The sequence below is a fragment of the Meleagris gallopavo genome, chromosome 14 (assembly GCF_000146605.3).
Source record: "Meleagris gallopavo isolate NT-WF06-2002-E0010 breed Aviagen turkey brand Nicholas breeding stock chromosome 14, Turkey_5.1, whole genome shotgun sequence".
NCBI lineage: Eukaryota > Metazoa > Chordata > Aves > Galliformes > Phasianidae > Meleagris > Meleagris gallopavo.
This window is the reverse complement of record NC_015024.2, coordinates 16,120,857-16,134,890: the sequence shown is the minus strand read 5'-3', so window position 1 is coordinate 16,134,890 and position 14,034 is coordinate 16,120,857.

The window sequence follows — 14,034 nt, the reverse complement described above, 5'->3', positions numbered from 1 at the left end:
GCTTTTGTAGCATGGTGCTTGTAGCAGCGATGCTCAGCCCCACACTGCACTGCCCAGTGAAGGTCCAGATGATGTGCTGGATGTGGGCTGGCATCCAGCACTGAGCCTTGGCCCTGCTGTGTGTCCTGGCCCTGCTGTTTGTGCTCGTTAGCAGAGCCTGCGGGTGGAGGACTGGTGCTGGCCAGCCTTGGCTGCTGCAATTGCCTAATGCAGCATCCAGGCTCCCAAGCCCTGGGGCTTTCAGTTCATTTAGTAACCTAATGTAATGCATTTTGATTTTATTTTTTTTTTTTAATTTAAGGGAACAGCAAAAGATGAAGAGAAGACATTTTAAAGGGTGTCTCTGAAGCTGTCACACCCCATGTTCACATGTCCTTGGGTCCATCAGTACTGCAGCTGGACTTCTGTTGGAGCTGCAGGGCAGCCCTCAGCTCTTCCTCACCCAGTGCAGCCAGGGATGCTCCAGAGCCCTGGGATAAAGGGCTGAATTTGTTTTGGTTTTGCCTAAAGGTGCCTTTCTACCAGAAGAGCTTCCCCTGACCTGTGTCCACTGGAGTCCAGGCTGTGATGGGGAGGACAGAAAGCTGCACCCCAAACTAATTGGAGTCCTCACAGGTAGAGCCTGGCCCAGGCACACTGCAGTTTGAGCCCAGCACTCCTCCTGCCAGCTGTCCTAGAAGGTACCACTTAGTGTCACACAGGTCTCAGAACTTCTTGCTGTTGTTGTTTCCTCTAGTTTGGTTCAAGAATGTTGCTGGGTGTGAGAAAACAGGAAGCAGTGCCAATAGCAGCATTTTTTTCCTTTGAACTCCCTTTATTCTGCCTCTCCTCCTGTTACATTTACACATCCTATAAAGAACCTCCTGATGTTTCCAAATGCTTTTGCTAAAAAAAAAAAAAAGTGTTTTCTTATTTTTTCAAGTCCAGTCTAATTTTCTTCATTATCCTGTAGACAGCCTTCAGAATAATGATTAGGTTTCAACCAGCATCACTGCATGCGCTAATCAACCAGGAGAGCAGAGCACAAAGCCAGCAGGAGCTGGGAGGGTGATGACCACTGCCCTGCATCCCCCCCATCAGACTAAGGATGCTGGATCTGAGGTTGTGGCTTAAAGAACTGCTTGGAAAAAGTTTGACTCCAGGGGACACAGCAAAACCACTGAAAAACCACCCAGCGAGTGCCATTAGCACAGCACTTAATGATGGCAGATGAGGCTTTCTGGAAGCTTAATGAACCAGGAGGTGAGACCACTCCCACCAGCCTTGCAGCCTAACGAAGGATTTATCTCTGCCTCTTCTTATCTCACTGAATGATGAAAGCTGTGTTCACCGCCATCTATCTTCAGCTTTCTGTAGCCAGGCACTGACTGCAGCCCCAGCAGGGGAGGGGGGGTCGGGGCTGGGGTTGTCTTTCTGGATGTCACTGCTGCAGCTTCTGCTGAGGTGTGGTGCCAACCTGTCCACTGGCACCAGTGTGCCTGATACTCTGCTTTGGCAACGCACCTGATTTTTAGTGGAAGTTGGAGGTTTGGTGCTAGGATATTCCTTACCAAACATCTGAGCTGCTTGCCACCTCTGCTCACCCACCTTGGCACAGGTGTAAGACATCGGTTTCTGGATATAGCTAAAGATTTTGGGGAAAGTGACACCAACTAAACCCCCTGCTTCTGGGATAGCTATAAATACATTGTTGTGTTATTGGGGATGGTGCATTTTGCAGGAGCTGAGCAAGGGAGGAATTTTGAACCAGCCTGGTGGCAGCTTGGCAGGTCATTTTCTATTCTACGTGTGTGAGCCATGAAGGGCATTAGCTAAATAAGAGATGATTTAGTGGTGATGGCACTATTGGGCCACAGATCCCACAGCTGCTAAATTTCAATATAAACTCCATAACTCTGGATGCAGAAAGAACTGAACGCGCACAAGAGACTGTTTCTGAATATATTTTCCCCCTCTCTCTCCAATAAAAGGCACAAATAATAGCGTATTTTTCAAAGTGCAAAGCATTTTACATTGCAAATAGTTACATTAAATTTACATTTCACGGGTGAGTGGCTGTAGCTGCTGCTTGCCACATCCTCACCAGTGATGTGGCAGCAGTTGCAGATGATCTCCCACCCCACTGGGCTCAGTGTGCCTGGGTTTCCTGGGCCAGAGGCTGATAGCAGAGTCCTGCCACACCAGCAATCCTCCAGGATCTGGGTGCTTCCTCCATAAAGGTTAATGCACTCGCTGTGCCTGTTTTCTCCAGAGATAATCAATGTGATGCAAACACTCTGTTGACAGTTATGGCCACTATGGAGAACTCATTTTCAGCCTTTCGGATTGGGTCGGTAGAACCATTCTAATAAACTCCATTGGGAGCTCGCAGGTTGGAGTCGTTCTGGCAACCTGATGGTCTTCCCCTCTGGTGTCAGAAAGTGCTGATGAAGGCAGAAGGGCTGTAGGGGCAGGGAGCAGCTGGCATGTCACAGGACAGGTGGTGCTGGGAGCTCAGTGCCCCTTTGCTGCCTCTCACTGTGATAAGAGCATTTTTTTCCTTTCTCTTATCTGCAACAAGCTTGATGACATTTCTGGTCAGTCCCTATCGTGACCTTTCCACTCAGCACATTGGTTTATGCCTTGTCTCAAGGTTCATTGTTTGCTATGTGTATCTGTGTTGGTTTTGGCACCTGCCAGCACAGGGAATGCATGTGAGTCACTCTTTACCTGGTGGGGGTGATTCCTCATTAGTCATCGTGCTGCCATTTTCCCTTCTGGCAGCCTTGAAGTCCTGCCCTGTGTGGGGCTGGACTGAGCCAGAGTGGGCATCTCCTCCGTAGGACGCTGAGGTGACACAAGTGGCAGTGCTGGGGCTCTATCTCTGGATGTGCAGCTGTGCCCACACCTCTGTTGCATTCCTAAGCCTGGGATAAGCATTATTCCTTGTAAGATTCATCCTGCTATGGCTTCATGGCTTGAAAAGCCATGAAGGTTTGCCAGGCCATGCAGCAGCAGTGACTTTGCAAGTGCAAAGATGTAGCTGCAGCCCCGTGCACGGCTGCCTTTTGCTTTTTGCCCTTTGGCGTTTACTGGCAGGCTGCCCCATCCCCGTGAGCAGCAGCGCAGTGACACGGAGCCATGCGCATGGCATGCAGCCACGCACTGCAACACAGAGCTGTGCACCGTGTGTGCTGCAGGGCTGTGTGTCACGGCATGGATCTGTGCATCGCAGCACGGGGCTGTGCCACATCGCAGGGCCTGACTCCTGCCCTCAGGATGTTACTTTCCAGAATGGTGCCTCTCTGAGAGTCTCAAGTAGCTCCTTAATAAACTAGTCCAACACATAAAGCGTTGCACTGTGGGCAATTTCCTGGCAAGCCAGCAGGTCCCCTAATAAATGCCCCAGCGTTGCTTAGGCTGCCCTGTGCGTACATCAGTGGGCAGAGAGCCCCAGGCAGGGCTGGGAGCCCCGGGCCCCCACTGCTGTGCCTGCAGGCTGCCTGCTTCCAGCTGCACTCCTCACAGAACCTCTTTGTACCCGTGGAGCCTTTTGCCTACAGGGCTGCTGCTGGTTCCCAGCCTGAGATCCGAGCTGGGCTGGGTCTTGGACAGAGATGGAGAAAGCCTCCTGCTGCTGCAGCCCAGCGCTACGGCCACCTCCACCCGCTCAGCTCCCCGGGGAAGAGTACAGGGCTGGGGGCAGAACAGGGCCCTGCAGCCCGCACACTCCCACATCGGAGCTGGCCCCTTCATTGCACTGCTCCCACAAGAGGAGCAAAGGCCACAGTCCACGCAGGGCCTGGGGCAAAGTCTGCTGCAGCCTCAAGCTCTCTGCTGAGTCAGTGCACTTTGCACCCACAACCATCAGGGAGGATCCGTGCCCCACATTGGACACTTTTCCATCCACAGCTGTTTTTTAAAATGGGCACTTTGGGTAGGGCTGATGCCAACGCATGGGATCGCTATTTGTGTTTCTAAAGGAGATCTGCTCACAGGACCTTATTTGTGAAGCAGGCTGGCGCTGCCCAAGAAGCTTGAGCTTGGCATGGTTTTGGTGTAGTTGCATTGCCTGAGCCAAGTGAGAGCATCGTGCTCTCTCAGCAGCCTGAGCACGGCTGTGAGGATTTCCTTCCCCTGCAGCTCTTGTTAATGAAGATTGGCTTAGCAGGGGGCGGCTCTTCGGGATTTGGCACTTCCTATGCTACATGCACAAGGAGGTACAATCTGCTGGCCGACCTTCCCCCAGAAACGCCCTCAAGCCACAGCTTAATTCATCCCAGCTGGGCACTGCATGCACATCTCAGCCTCGTCGTTTCTCAGCCAGGTCGTGCCTCAGCTCCATCGTGTCTCAGCTCCATCATGTCTCAGCCTTGCTGTGTCTCAGCCCCTCCATGCTGGCAGGACTGGCTCCTGGGCTCTGCTCTCTGCACAGAAGGAGCACAGTACCCGCTCCACCCCTCCACCAAATCCTATCTTTCAGCATGAGCTGTGGATGTGACACCAGCCAGGCTTTTAGTCAGTATTCTGGCAAGACCTGTACGCAGATCTGTTGCTTTAAATGTCTATTTTCCCTTTCCAGACCCAAAAATCAGTTTCTTTGCTCTGCCCATCCCAGAGCTGCTCACTAGAAACAGCTTCTCACACTGAAGGCTTTGTTGGGTGCTCCACCTCAGGCAGAAATCAACTGCTTTTCTGTCTGGAGACAGAAGGCAGCCAGTTAGCCGCACTTCCTTATTTTTGTTTAAGTGGCCATCACATCCTAATTACAGTTTCTCTTTTTTTAACTACTGCAGTCAATTTACAGCCTAATTACCCTTACCTTGTTTGTTTAATGAAGCTGATATAATGATTCCTGTGATCTTCATGAGACGTTACGCTGGGATTTTATTTTTCACTTTATAAACTGTGATTTTACATTAATGTTTCATAACCTCAGGTTTCTAATCATAAAGTCATAAGGAGTTTAATTGATTTGAAACTAGCCATGCCCTGAAGTGTGTACATGTCAGATTGATTCAAATTGATCCAATGTGCTTAAATAAAGCTCGTGCCAACAGCGTGCAGCACCTTATGCTACCACATACTTGCCCAAAGGCCTCTGGAAGCTTAATTATGCTGCCATCTCGGTACCATCAATTATTGACTAGGAGATATTTTCTGGTGTGTTTGTTGTAGGTTGCAAGTTTGTTGTGCCCTGGGACTGCAGTGCAGGTGCAGCACAGAGCATCAGCACCAGCAGAGCCATTTGGCGCCACTAACAGAGGCAGAAGTCCCTGCATGCAGGCAGCCCTCTGCTCTCACAGTGTGGATCGCCGCCCTCCACACAGCCTTACCAGTAAGATATGAAGCTCTGTGAGCAGCGTGCATCGCTCTCAGGAGAATATTTCTTATCAATTGGCCCATAAAAGTTCACCAAGGAGTTATGCCAGCACCGATGTATCTCCAACATCCCTCCACCGATTATGGCAACTCTTTGGTGTCAATGAAACTGAATTTTAATTTGTTTGCTCTCACACACAGTTTTGTTTTCTGGGTGTATGTATGGAGCTTACAGAGGACACTGTGTGTCCTGGGGTTCTGGTGATGTGCGTCGCTCCGCAGCCGCGTGGTGTGATGGCAGAGCCTGGTGGGGTCAGGCATGAGGACAGGGTGTGGGCAGCAGGATTTATCTGTGCTGTGGGGCAGGAGGTCCTTATCTCCGCAGCAAGCTGATGGAGCACAGCTCTTTCAATCTCGATAAGCATGCGGGCAGCGTGCATAATTCTTGCAGGGGTTTCCTTCCAGCCTAAACATAGACTCTGCAATTTTATGCTCTGGGAAGATAAAAGGTAATGAGACTCCGTACATTTCCTGCCCTTGTCTCTTTACCAACCTTTCAATTGCTTCCAAAATGCCCTCTTGTAACCTCTCCATTAGGAAGAGATTGGAGGGCTGCGTGCTGCTCTTACTGCAGGCAGCGCCCATGGAGACAGCCCTGCAGAGCCGCCGTGGGGTCAGCCCTGATCAGCCCTGGGGAGCAGCTCGGGCAGCTCCGGCACCCCAAGCCATGGCAGGAGGCTGTGGCAGCTCTCACATCTGCACCCATGGAGAGGCATTACAGAAACAGGAGTATGTTGGAAGTGCTCGAGTTCCTGAGGTCACACTCTACCATTTTATCATTTAAAGGCAATGTGTGCTGCTTTTTGAAACCTGCTGAAGTCCAGCCACACTGGTGCTCTCCTCAATGCACAGAAAAGAGCAACTTCTGTTCTTCGTTAAATAGAGATGCTGTCGGCTTTTATTTTTGTGCTTCAAAGTTGCTCCCATCCATTTTAATCTTCCTGCTTTGAGCTGCCAGCACTGCATGGCACATCCCATCCACCTTTCATTCTGCTCTAGCTTTGCTCTAGCATGATGATGCTCACCTCCCAGCACTTATACCACTTCTAGACCAGAATGCTGTAACTCCTATCCCATGTTTCTTTAAAAAAACTAAGTGAAGGTGAAAGAAAGGCCGAGATGCAACCTCTTTTCCATGCCTTGTGTTCCTTCTGCATGCACAGCAATCAGCAGAGGACCATGCCCTCCTCACTGCCGCAGGAGCCAGGCTCTGGGCACAGCTCTGAGTGCATCCACCTCCCTGCCTGCTCTCATGCTGTGGATGCTCGGAGCATTCCCACACCTGGGGATCCCACTGCTGGTGGCTCTGGGCCATGTCAGTGCTCCGTGTCTGCCTCGGGCCAGCCTGCTCCTTTCTGCATCAGCCTGCTCCTCTTAAGGCATTGCAATGCAGTGAGCCCACGTGCCGGCACATCACCAAATGACCATTGATTTCCCAGCAGGGAGTCTGAGCTGCAGGCAGAGCGCTGCTCTTCAGCCCGGCTGCGTGCTGCGAGAAGTCAGTGAGGTATAATCTCAAGACCCGACGTTCCCAGCTGATCTCACAAAGTGCAGCAGCGGGCAGCGGTACGGTGTGTGTTTGATGACAAGAGAGCACCTCAGGCTCTTTGCCAGCACAGCAGCATGCCAGCTTGCTTCTATATGGGTCCGTGCCAGCATCCTCCTGTCCAGCCAGAGCATGGAGCCTGCAGCACATGGCCGTGTTGAGCTGCGGAGGTTGGAGCCCCATGAGCTGCTCAGCACCAGCCCCTGCTCTGCTCCAGTGGCTGCTCTGTGCCTCATTTTGTGACACAAGAGTGGATCTGAGATGGGTAAAGGCTTTGCTTGGCTAATTCAGCTCGCAGCAGGGGGAAGGACATGGGTGTGCTCCCGGAGACCACCTTCAGACCTCACAAACCACACTCCATAGCTGGCATCTCCTCGGGCAGCGAGCAGAGCCCGTGCAAGCAGGGAGGTGTGCGGCTGCGATGCAGGGATGTGTTTGTGAATGCAAAGCAGCCACTCAGCGAGCCACCAGGGCTGGAGGCTAACTGCTGCTAAATGGAGCAGCTGTTGGCTTCTGTTTTCCTCCAGCAGCTTATCAGAGATCATCTCTTCAATCACAGGCACTTAAAAAATCTTTGACAATCAATTCATATTCTACTCTGTGCTGGGGAGAGAAAAAGCGCTAATAAAAGACCTCCTGTGATTGCTTCCCTAATTTCTTCTGTATGAGATAAGTTTAGGCCCCAGTTCATAAAGTACAACTTGCAGGACATTAAGTTGTTGTTTTATTCAGAAAAATGCTGCCAGCCCATAAAGAATTCAATTTTGTGATTCATTAAACCTTTATTCCGCGTCTCTATATCGCACCCTTTGAATGCATAATCCCAGACAGTCGATTGGTAGAAAGATAATCCTATTTTTAGCTTGGAAAAACATCCATCCAGCAGCAGAGTGAGGCAGCGATACGAGAGCCAGAGCTCAGTGTTGCTTCAAGAGAGACCGTGCTGCGAAACAGGTGAGATAGGGACTGCTGATTCACCCCAGCGCTGCACTGACCCCAGCACACCCAGCATCTCTGTGTGCCCCCCTCTGCCTGCTGTCTGCTGGCACAGAGCTGCTGTGCCTCCTGATGGATGGTGGGCATAAAACCCTCCTGCTGAGCCAGGCAGGTTTTATGGCTCTGTAACTCATCCCCAGGGCCCTGCGGCCCCACGGCAGTGATGGATGGCTCCAAGGCCACCATGTGTCCCCAGAGGGACGGAAGAGCCCGAGGAATCTTCTGGGTGTAAGGAGTGCAAATTCCATGCTCCAGTTTCTTCTTTGGAGTGTGAAGAGTGCTTTTGGGGGATACTTTGGCTTCAGATATGCAACTCCCCAGGAGAAGCCTTGAAGTACTGCAGTCCGGCTACAGCCCGACCCCCAGCTTTGGGGGTGTAGGGATTTCTGGCACAGAGCTGGAGACCTCTCCTTTTCCAGCTTCTGAGTCGATGTGAGGAAAGCCCTCTCTTTGCTAACACTCCTGTTCTGTCACTTTTACTGTTTTAATCACAATACTAACGATCCAACCCTTACATTTCCCAGCCCATCTGGAGACAGTGAGCAGAAGGATACCCCTTTCCTGGCCATGTGTTCCATCTCTCCAGTGGGTCTCTAAGAGGAATTGGGCTCAGGGTTGTGCCTCTCCCCAGCACCCATCAGAGCCGGGGCTGCACCAGCTGGAACAGGGGACACATGAGGAGCACATGGGCACCCACTGCCGTCTCAGATCCCGCTCAGGTCCTGCAGCCATCACTGCACTGCCTGACCTTTCTCTGCCTGGGGACAGAGAGCGATAACTCAGAGCTGCGTTGCCACCAGCGCCTTCGTTGGTCTCATCTCATGAACGAAGATAAAGGTCGATTCAGAGCTGAGTTCAACCAATATGTTCTCCATATGGACAAGAAATGTTGCCTTTGTGTTACCCATGTGCTTTTTTTTTCTTTTTTTCTTTTTTCTTTTTTTTTGTCCATGGGGTTTTAAACTTCAATGTAGCCAAGCACCAGTCATTAAAAAATAGCTCCGGCTACGAGAAGAAGTTGTGGTATTTATAGGCAGTTAAAAGAAATCACTGCTTCCCATTTAATGCTCCGTCTCAGCAAATCACTTCAGTACACAGCTAAATTGCAGCACATGATGGATCCTCCCCATGCTCGGCAGCATGTGCGCTCCCTTTGATATCAGTGGGACCTGAGCATGTTCTGAAGATGGGCAGAGCCGTATTCATTGGCTTCAAATGGGTGCTCAGTGCTGGGCTGCATCAAGGCCATTTTATTAGCGCAAAATTCGGAGATCTTACATCAAAGCCGATACTATTTATACAGAGTCACATGCTGCTTCTGATGATGAGACAACTGTGGGAAGCGATCAAAGGTTTGAGGGTGAGGTCCCAGCACTACAGGCAGATGGAGAGGCCCGGAGCTGTGTCCTGCACCCAGCCCTGCTTATCGCTTATCAGCTGCCAATATTGACACGAGTCCCAGACACCCGGCTCGAGGGCACCCTTGTTTAAACAGTGGTGTTAAAAAGGTGCTCAGGTGTCTGCTGTCCTTCCAGCGCCAGATGCCAAAAATAAATAAATAAAAGGAAAGAAGAAGTAGCCAGATCCCATGATGTTTTGATTTTTGCAGGGCTGGTTTTGCTCCACCAGCCTGCTGTCTCAGATCTTGCAGTCGTTTGTGTTTGATGTGGTGAGGGCTGGGGGCTGTCTGAGTGGGCAGAGTGCAGGCAAATCCCACAGAACCCCACCTGGGGTTCTGCTATGAGACCCTCATTTTTCTCTGCCCAAGGACATGGGCACTGCAGCCAGGGCTGGGAACATCCTTTGGTCTCTCTGGAAGGGACCCTTCACTCAGCCCTTTGCTAGGGCTGTGAGTGAAGTCCCCTGGAAATGCGTTGTCCACAGCCGTGCTGCCTGCAGCAGGAGCAGGGTTTCTCTTTTCACCTGGGCTCTGAGCAGGGACCGCAGCCTGGGGAGCACAAGGCTTTGGTGTGTGGGCTTCCAACAGCTTTCAGATCTGCTTTAGCTTTACCTGTGTTGAACCAGGAAATAAATAATGTACATGGGAAGCACAGAAATGTGTTGTGGTACCAAAACCCTGGAGATGGCTGAATAATAAATAAAAGCCTCTCCTTTTGTCATGGCCATGTCCTTGCTCCAGACCCTGTAGCCGCATTCCTAACACTTGGGCTGTGCAGATAAACGTGTTCACTGCTTGACATGAACTGCCCTGAGCAGCAGTGCTGGGCCTCCGTTGGGCATAGCGGTGTCAAGATGGAGACGTGGGGATGGTAGCACTGTCTTGCACAGCATGACCGGTTGATGTCCATGAGAACAGCCAAAATCCACGTCCCCACTGTTGGCAGAGAGAATCGATGGGCCGGGTTTTCTGCGGGGGGCAGAGGGCATCGATCCTGTCTCTCTGAGTGCTGCCAGGTGCCTGAGCCTGCTCCAGCTACACAGGTGTCAGGCTGAGTGGCACCACCAGGGTCACTGAGTGCTGCTGGAAGTGCACGGTGAGCTCATGGCTAGGACGGACCAGAAGTTGTGCTGCACACTCGTGAAACCTGGCATGGCGTGCTGAGAAGCCCAGCCTGCAGCACGGTGCACTCAGTGGGTGCACACAGTGCACTCACCTCCACGAGCAGCAGTGGTGCAGGAGGAGCACGATGCATTCCTCTGACATGGCCGGCAGTGCCCCTGAGACACGCTGCGGGGGAGGTTTAATACCTCTACTGAGATACAGCAGAGCCTCCCCATAGGAAGTGAGGAGCATTTATCAGGCACCTGAAGCGCAAGCCTCGGCAGGGCTGATGGGAACCAGCTGCACATGTTTGTGCTCGTGCTTTTGCCCAAGGAGCGGGGTCTGGTTTCCTCTGCAGCTATGAGTGCTGTGCAGGCTGTGGAGGAACGCGCCTGGATGGGGCTGTGGGGCTCTGGGCTGTGTCACCAGTACTTGCAATGAGCAGTGCCAGAGTGTCAATAAATGGGTGAAGAGAGCTCAGCGCTGGCTGGTCCTGAGCCACCACAAGCAGGGAGCATCCATCAGTCTGGGCAGGAAGGGAAATCCCAAAACAGCAGGGAATGTTCACTGCAGCAGCCAGGATGCTTGTGTTCACTGTGCCTTGCTTGCCCCCTCTCATGCACAAAAAGCCCTAATTCTATGTCATGCAGCACTGGGGAGCCTATGGTGTCCCTGTGCATTAGGAAGCATCGCTACATGATGCCCACATCCCATCGTGCAGCATGGCCTGCAGGTACCGTGCAGCGGTGTGGCAGTGAGCAGGGATGCACAGCCTCAGGGAGAAGCCCCTTACAGCTGCAGCTGGCTGCGTGCCTTTAAAACATAGAGAGACACAGTCGAGCTCGAGATGCCGTTTAAAATCCCGTGCACACGCTATTGCCATTCACCAAAAGGTATTTTGACAGGGCTCTGTGATGCACTAATTAGAAACAGTCACTTAAAATCCACATCTGAAACACGTTGCGGGATTGAGGTTCAAGGAGTGCAGGTTTGCTACAGACACCAGATTCCTAAAGAACAATTTCCCACACCTAAATAATGATGTTTTCCATCATGTTACATCCATTAGCTGAAGCTTGGCAGTTGCATCCATCATAATATGCTATTTCAGGGAAATAAATGAGTGTATTTTTCTCTCTGAGAACCAAGGCACAAATATCCAGCTGCTGAAATATTGAGCAGGTTTATAGAGACAGACCCAGCACAGCTTCTGGCTCTGGTGCCTTCGCTCAGACACGGACAGATGGAACAGACCAGTTTGCTCTCTTTACCCCAGGTAAGGATTTCCGAGGATGTACCACAGGATATCTGGAGATCCCAACTATCCACATGGCAAATCCAAAGGAAGGTTTGAACGTCAGCTATGGAGCAATCTCTGCTGAGAGCAGCGCATTGCTGAGCCCCAGGGCCGCAGAGTGGGATGGGAGCAGCGTGGGGCTGATGTGGGGCGGCTGCAGGGGAATGATGCTCCAGGCAGCACTGCTCCCATTGATTGCCAAAGCAATAAAATGGGCCTTTAGCGAAGCATTGCAAAGTTGCATAAAGCACATTTGATGGATTACACCTATCACAACTTTTAGTGCGAGAAACAGGTACAATTAGCAGGCTGCGTGCAGGATCTTCTCTGCAATTTTTTCCTTGACATCATCAGTAATTACCTGCAATAAACACGCCGCTGCTGAGGGCAGCTTGTCAATCACATGGCAGCGCACACCCGGAGTACCATAAATCCTCCACCATAAACTGCTGCCAGAGAGAGCGCTGCCAGAAGGTGCCCTCTGCCCCTGGGGCACCGCAGGGCTGTGTGCTGAGCACCCGTCCCGCTGCCACCCCTCAGTGCCTCCTGCCAGCCTGGCAGCGCTCCGCCGGAGCGATCCGGGGTTATTAAGCAAATGTGATTAATGAATTAAAGGACCTCTGGCACGCTGGAGTGAGGCTCACCGGGCGCCGGGAGGATTCACCGCCAGCACTGCAGGAGCCGTGCTGGGTTTCTGCGGTAATGTGATTAACGCTGAGCCCATTCCCGAGCATCTCTGAGTTCGGCCCCTGCCTGGATGAAGCCCTGTGCCCATCGCTTCTCTTGGGAGGGATGCAGAAAAGGACGTGCTGTCGCAGATGTGTGCTGAGCCCAGGCTGCAGCCGCTGCCTCCTGACAGATTGCAATCAGCTGCGGGCAGATGGCGAGAGATGGGGATCTGCTGGGGCTGCAAACTGCTCCACTCCGGGAGCGGCTGTGCTGCCTGCAGGCAGGGAACCTTCCTTGCCCACGGGGTACAGAGATGGAAGCACAGGAATTCAAGCTGCTTCAGGTTGTTGGTAGGCTGGTTACCCCATTCTGGGTAACTTCTGTGGCAATATGCTGTTGTAGTAATTCCCTGCAAGTAACTTTGTTCTGCAGGCTGGGATAGTTCCGTGCTCAGTGTGCTCCCCTACAGTCTGGTTTTGGCTCTTCATCGCTGAGTGATGGTGAGGAGCTGAGCTGTGCCGAGGGGCTCCCGGGGAAGGGATTCATCTCAGCCAGACCTTTAAAATCGTGTTGCCACACCAATTCCCCACACTTAGAGAACCTGACTGCAGTGTGAAAATTGATATTTATGCTAAGGAGTGTGAATGTGCCGCTCCCCAGCTCAATGTTCTCTGGCCCAAACTCCAAGGTGGCAGTGAGAAGCACTGCTGGATTTCCAGTTATTTGGTGGTGTAAGCAAGTGTGCAATGTTTTGCTGTCCAAATTAAGCTTAAGGAAGGAGGCTGGATGATGAGGGAGGATGCTGGAGAGGACTTCCCAAAACCCCATGCAAGTCTGCCCAGCATGCAGGAGTTCTGAGCACAGAAGGATGCAGCAGCTGGATCTTCTTACAGCAATCTGAGCACCCACCCCAGGGAGCAGAGCCAGAGCGGTGACACACAAGGGCAGAGCGTCAGTCAGAAGGGACAAATGGAATGCAAAAAACCAATAGAAACTCCCAAAGTGGGTCAAGTTCCTCAATGCATCCAACAATAGCCGTGGGACAGGACGGGCAGGGTTGGTGACTGTGTGCTGCAGCCCGGGCTCAGCTCCAGCTCTGTGAGGGCGATGCTTGGACCTGAACCATGCCCTCTCCAGCCCGGCTTCACGCCTGAGCAAGGAGGGCTCGGCTATTAAACTGCAGCCATGCCTTGTGCTCGCCTTTGGGTATTTCGGGCTGCTGGGTCTCTGGGGCAGGATGCTCTAATGCTGCTTTTATACCACGTCTACCGCAACAAGGGCTCCTTAATTGGCTTGTGGTTCCCACCAGCACTGCAGGCACCGAGCGAGCAGTGGAGCAAAACGCGGCAGGAACACACACAGCTGCTGTGTGCTCCCCTGAACCACAAACTGGGCAGGACCCAGGAGAACCCAGCCCCAGGACATAGGGTCCCACACAGCCCTGCACTGCCGCAGCACAGGGGCATAAAATTGCAGTGACGTTTTGTTCTTTTTGCTCTCTTTACAAGAAGTACTCCCTCCGCCCCCCTCCTGCTTTAATCACCTTTAAACAATCCTGGAGGAACAAGATGAGGGTAAATAGATGTGGGAACCAAGGGAACGGTTAAAGAAATCAATACAAATCACAGCATAACTTTGCCCTGGTATCTTCCTTATCACCTC